General features: G+C 35.3%; 1 long non-coding RNA gene across 1 annotated transcript; it reads right to left on the bottom strand.

The window, feature by feature from the left end:
* Nucleotides 1-236: 236 nt before the first annotated feature.
* On the bottom strand, nt 237-3,806 carry LOC131276251 (uncharacterized). Its single transcript, XR_009183750.2, has 3 exons — nt 3,587-3,806; nt 1,071-1,141; nt 237-614 (listed from the first exon to the last, which is right to left on the bottom strand). It is a non-coding gene; the product is annotated as an uncharacterized lncRNA (long non-coding RNA).
* Nucleotides 3,807-6,243: the final 2,437 nt, after the last annotated feature.

Below are 6,243 nucleotides of genomic sequence, written 5' to 3'. Positions count from 1 at the left end.
AGGGGCACTTGTTTAGAATACTGCCTTTGCCAAAAACCCCACCCAAAGCCAATACTGGGGCTGCCACATCCAATTCACAGGCTAAGCCAATGTCCACTTTCTCCCTCCCTTTTATTTATTTATTTTTAAGCAGCCTGCTGGACGTCCTTCCACTCCCATGAAGAGTCTTTTCCAATTAACACATACAATGGTTTTAATATCTGAGCTAAGTGAGGGATGAAAGATTTTTATATTCCAACAATATTACACACTACATTAACATGAGAAAACATTGTGCTTTATCGATTACAACAGAGGGTAGAGTTTTGTCTTATCCATTCAAATAACACTTAAGAATTTGATAGAGCAGCAAGGACTTTGCAGCCTATCCCAATTATTTGCTTATTTCAGGCTCTTAAGATAAGACACTATTGTCACTGATGTTTCTTTTAATTCTGAAAAAAGGATTACAGGGTAAGGTAGTATCATCAGTAGGGTTTCAGCCGCAGATTTCTTCTACACGCCAGATTCTTTGCCACCGGCCAGGGCAGGTGGTTGGGCTCTGCACACAGCCTTGGGGAGGCTCTGCAAAGGTCCATTGTTGACTTTTCTACAGGTAGGAGAATGCGGGCTGACTTGACTTGCTTAAGGAAATACTAAAGAAAGTCTTAGCAAGTTTTAAAACAAAGTGATAGTGACACAGTTGGATATTAATTTTTTGCAGCAATCTAGTGGTTTTTGGGACTGCTGCATACTTCTATGGTGTTACTTTAATTTATGATAAGAGGTCTCTGTGACACAAACTGTTTTTTAATTACAACCATGATTAACAACATTGTATTTTGTCTAATATTATGCTGAAACATTGGTAAATTTCTGGGAATTTTATACACTCTTCAAATATTCATATAAACTTTTTACTCATATAACTTTAATTAACAGAGGGTTAAATAATCCATTTAATCTTACAGCACTTTTAAACACTTTCCACTTAACTTATAACATAATAAGGGAACTTAACTATTTTAATACATTAATTTTTTCAAGGCAAAAGAACAAATCTTTTGCAATAGTTTGAAATAAAAAGATACTTTTCAGAATCTGGTTTTGAGAAAGCTGGTTTGAACATTATGTTTCTTTAAAAGTGATGACTTGTTTTTTTCTTAAAAAAAAACACAGAAATGATAAGGTTAAACTACAAGAAGGTATTTTGATAAAACAGACTTTTTTTGTATATTGATTATTCAGGAGAAAAACTATAAACTTTTATTAAAACAGACTAGTGGCTTGAGAAACTTTGTCACACTAACAGTGAAAGAATAAAATTTTAACTTTGCATAAGTATACAATTTGATACTAAAGCTTTTAAAACTTTATAGATAGGCCTACCAAATCTTACTTAACTTTAACCATAAAAATTCTTTTTCCACGAACCTTCTTCACTTTCTGTATTCATTTAAGTTTTGTCCCACATTTTACTCTTTCTTAATAACCAATCATTTTATCTTAGGACAAAATTATTTTCTGTTTCTGTAATAATAAAAACACATTCTATATACCCTACATACTTAAGTTACCAAAATGGTTTTGGAAACTATCTCCAAGCAAACTTCTTAAAACATACAATTACCACTAACATTAAACAAACTTGTTAAAATAATTATTCAATTTGGTTACATGCAAATATAACATTTCTTCATTTTAAATACCTAGTAGCATGCAATACTAGAAACAGTCTTTTAGAAACAAGTTGGCAGGGGAGGCTGACTGCCAAAAAGTTTTCCTGTTATAAAGTTACTTTTTACTATTATTATCAATTCAGTTTTTGTTTAATAATGACTTCTTAGAATTAGCCATTTAAACACTTTAATTCAAACAATGCTCCACAAACTTCTTATAATTATTTATAACTATGTAGACTATAATTATATTATTTTAAGACAAATTTCACCTTCACAGAATACATTCCCCTACTTAAAGTTACCACAATACCTTCTACAACTTGCCACATGCATTCAAGTCCCATCCTGCATATGTTCATTCTGATTGTATGAACATTTTTAGGACAAAACACACTTTTTTTAACAAACATTAAACTTCAGTCAGCACTCCCACAAACTTTTTACCTTTTTAAATATTCATTTAAGTTTTATATCCTTCATTTTATCCTGTGAAGAAAAATAAACTATTCATTTCAATTTAGACAAGAATTATTCTTTATGAAGAGACTTACAGTAATTTTGTTAATCAAGACTTACAATTTTTATCATTGTAGAGATCTTATTAATATTTAAACTTATGTATTAATATAAGCACTTATTTAATTTTTGGCCATTTGAATAGAGTTCTTTTAGAAGTTTTTATTGATTAATTTATATTACCATCCAGAGGTATCAAAATATACACTGACATTGAACAAACAGACAAACACAAAAACAGTTACAATACACCAACAGAAACATAAAGTTTACCATTTGACTCATAATTCTTACTTTTCTGATATAGCTGTTTTAAGTTCTCCATCACTTCACATCTTAGAATTTATTGCTTTTAAGATTTCTTTTGGAATCCATTTTGCCTGTAACATGCAAACTTCTTCTTGGAAACACTTTTATTAATAATCAGCAACCAATTAGGATACTTGAGCAGCATAAATGCAGTTAAACTTTTATTTAGTAGTCTAGACAGAAAGTTAACAGATTTTTTTGGATTACTACTCTTTAAGACTACACTGAAATTTGAAATTTGTGAGTAAGCTTGTTGATTCAAAACCAAAAATTCCTTTTAACACCTTGATAAAAGTTTTGTACTAATTTTATTAATTTGGCTAAATAGGCCCAATCATAACCAGCATGGAAACAAAACAGAACACCAGTGTTGTCATGTTTTCCTCCTCTTTCAGCAGCTTAGTTCTATTAGCCCCCTCTAGCCCACAGCCACATTAACATGTAGGCATCAGGGGGTTTGCACAGTTGCTGCCAGAATATTTTCCTTATCTTAGTTAATACTTTAACACAGAGTATTTTCTTACAAGCATAATTTCACTAACAAGGGTATTATTTAGCACTTTGCCTGCATGGGACATTGTATTTGTGAGTTAACTTCTCCTTGCACAAGCCCTCCACATGGTTTCCCTCTGTTCTAGCCTTCAAGATGCCCTGTTGTAAAGCTGACAACTTTGGCTGATAGTCTCCGGGTATGGGAGAGGGAAGAGGTGTTGGCGGAGGGGAAAGTGACTTTCTAAAGTCAATTAATGAAGGAGCTGAAGGCAAAACAACTTTAGATTTAGTATCAAAACAGATTTAATAATAGTCCAACTGGGCGAAATAGTAACAGGGAGCAGAACACTTTGTACATGTAATTTCTCTTTTAAACTCTTTTTGCAACTCTTTCCTAATCTCCTAATTCTAAACTTCCTATTGCTGGGGACTATGAGCAGTATTTTTCTACAATCTGTAAAGACTTCTAAAACAGGAGACTCGTGGACCTCGGCTTCTCTTGCCTTGAGGAGTTGTTTTAGGAGACAGACAGACAGGCAATATTTTGTTGAACTCTCTCCATTTCCCATCGTACCCCTGCTAAAATACCCAAGAGTGTCCTTACTCACCGAGGACTTGGAAGGCCTTATGAACCACCGGGGCTCTGCGCCGTGACACCTTTAGTTTCGCTCGAAGCGATTCTTCTTCCCCTCGAGTCCCTGTTCAGGCGCCAGTTGCTGAGACCAGCTCAACAATAGGTTTGCACAAGGGGAAGGCGACGCAGAACTTAAGAAATAAAAGGACAGAAAGAAAGACACAAGAGAGGAAACAAAGATGGGAACAGGGGACTCAATGGCTTCTGGAACTGAGAGCCTCCACCCTAGTTTCCACATCACATTTACTAGAAATTACAAAGCAGTGGTTATCTATGTTTACTTTTGAGGCTGCTTGTTATTAAAGCTGCAACATCTGCAATGCTAGGGAGCAGGCCATACAAAGTTCAAACGTCTCCTCATGCAAACAATTTTCGTGCTGACCAGACAGCATTCTGTCTAGTCAAGGCTGGTGTTTCTAAACCCACACTTTTTATTTGCCTTATGAAAATGTTTCAACTTCAAGCCAGGTTCCCACTTTCAAACTCATGCTATTTTCTCACAGGCGGGAGTGTAAAATGGCGTAGCTTCTGTGGAGGACAGTTTGGGGGTTCCTCAGGAATCTAAATATAGAACTGTCATATGATCTGGCAATCTACTAGGAATCTACCCAGGAGAACTGAAAGCAAGGATGCAAAAAGACATTTGAAAAAAATTTTCATAGCATTATTCACAATTGTTGAAAGATGGAAACAACCTAAGTGCCCATTAACCAATGAATGGATAAACAAGACGTGGTATATGCAAATGATAAAATAGTGTTCAGCTATAAGAAGAGCTGAACTGGGGAAGCACATGATAACATGGAGAAAGCTTGAGGATATTATGTTAGCAAAATAAGTTAGACACAAAAGAACAAATAGATGGTCTCACTGACGTGACCTAAATAAGAGAGTAAACTTAGGGAGTTAAACTGTAGAGTATAGATAGTTTAGTAGGAGACAGAATGTTGGTTGAGAAGCAGGAGCTGATGCTGCATGTATGTAGAATGTTTAATAAGGTTGAGTGTAAATACGTGGTCATGGATAGAGTTGATGGTAGCACATTATAATGAGTGTAACTAACACTGCTGATTTATAAATGTGACTGTGGCTAAAAGGGGTAGTCTAGGGAGGTTAATTGAAAGATAGCTAGAGGATAATCTAGGTACTGTATAATATAGTGATCTTGGTGGTAGATAAAGATTATGGTTAATGATTCAAATGCAAGAATGTTTTTCTACTATAAAGTGTTAAGAATATGATGATAAATGAGAATATACAACTAATGTAACTTATAACCTACAGTTAACAGTAATTCTGTAGTATTTTTGTAGCAAAGGCACAGAAGGTACTATAACAATGCTAAAGGTAAAAAAGAATATGGGGTTGAGTTTTACGAGATATGAGTATAATTATTTTCTTTTTCTTCATTTTTTTCATTAACAAGGAGACCTTGGTCATGTCATTTAACCAGTCTGTGCTCATTTACGTATCTTTCTGAACACTGGAGAAACAATTGAGTTTGTTTTTAGGATTAAATGAGAGAAATGTGTCTGGACAGAAGTTTTTAAAGTAACACTTCCAAATTTGCTAAGCTGCCTTTTCTCTCAATTTTTTTAAGTTGAAATAAAGTTAAAAAAAAAAAAAAAAGAAAAGAAATAGAAGATGTTTGCCTTATTAAAATAGCCTGTGACCCCTATTTCTTATTAATATAGGACACTTTACAGAAAGAAGAAAATCTATTGAAATAACCCACGTCAAGCACCTAAAACAGGGTTTTCACATGATAATGTGCAATAATGCTAGTTTTTCTCCTTCTACCAACAAAATCGAATTCAGCAAAATTAAGTCACATAATTCTGACACATAATTCTGCCCCTGTCTGCATCTGAAACCTCATCTCTGCCATCCTGCCTGTGAAATTTCGTGTTGCAACAATATAACCTGCTGGTCGTCTGGGACGTGCCACACCATGCTCTTCCAAGACCCCGTGGGAGTGCCCACGCCCACCCTGCCTGGTACGGAACAGGCGTGGCCATCTCTGGAAACAAGGCCCCTTCCCACGCCAGTGTGGGCTTTCCTCATCTGTAAAATGTAGTAAGAACAGTATCTCCACTACAGGGTTATGGGGACAATTCCCTGAGATACAAGGAAAGGTCTTAGAGAGTGCCTGCCACGCATTAACATCTCCCTATGTGCTTTTATACTTATTTTGAGAGCACTTATCACATTGAAAATACCCGTGTACTTATCTGCATAATTTTTTCTCTGTCACCCAACAAGCCAGCAAGCCTCCTGGTCACTAGTAAGTGCTCTCTGTTTGGCAAACCAAACTGAACAAAATCCTCACCTCACTCCAATTCTACTCTGTCCATGTACACAAATAGGTTTTCCTCCATGGGAGTCAGCAAAGAACAATATTCTGGATTCTGGTTTTTAATTTTTCTTCATCCACACTTTTGTCATTTTAATAGCTTTATAGATATTTACTCATTTCTCTTCATATTTTTGTAACTGAATTTGCTATGGACATCTTTGGCATTTTTTAAAGGATTTGTCTCCTTATAGCAGCAAGTCTGATCAAAACATATAAATCCTGTACAGCCTCTGAAGGAGCTCGTCAGACAGTCTGACCTCCAGAGAGCGAGCTCA

The sequence above is a fragment of the Dasypus novemcinctus genome, chromosome 27, assembly GCF_030445035.2.
Source record: "Dasypus novemcinctus isolate mDasNov1 chromosome 27, mDasNov1.1.hap2, whole genome shotgun sequence".
Lineage (NCBI taxonomy): Eukaryota > Metazoa > Chordata > Mammalia > Cingulata > Dasypodidae > Dasypus > Dasypus novemcinctus.
This window is presented reverse-complemented; position numbering and strand designations above follow the sequence as displayed.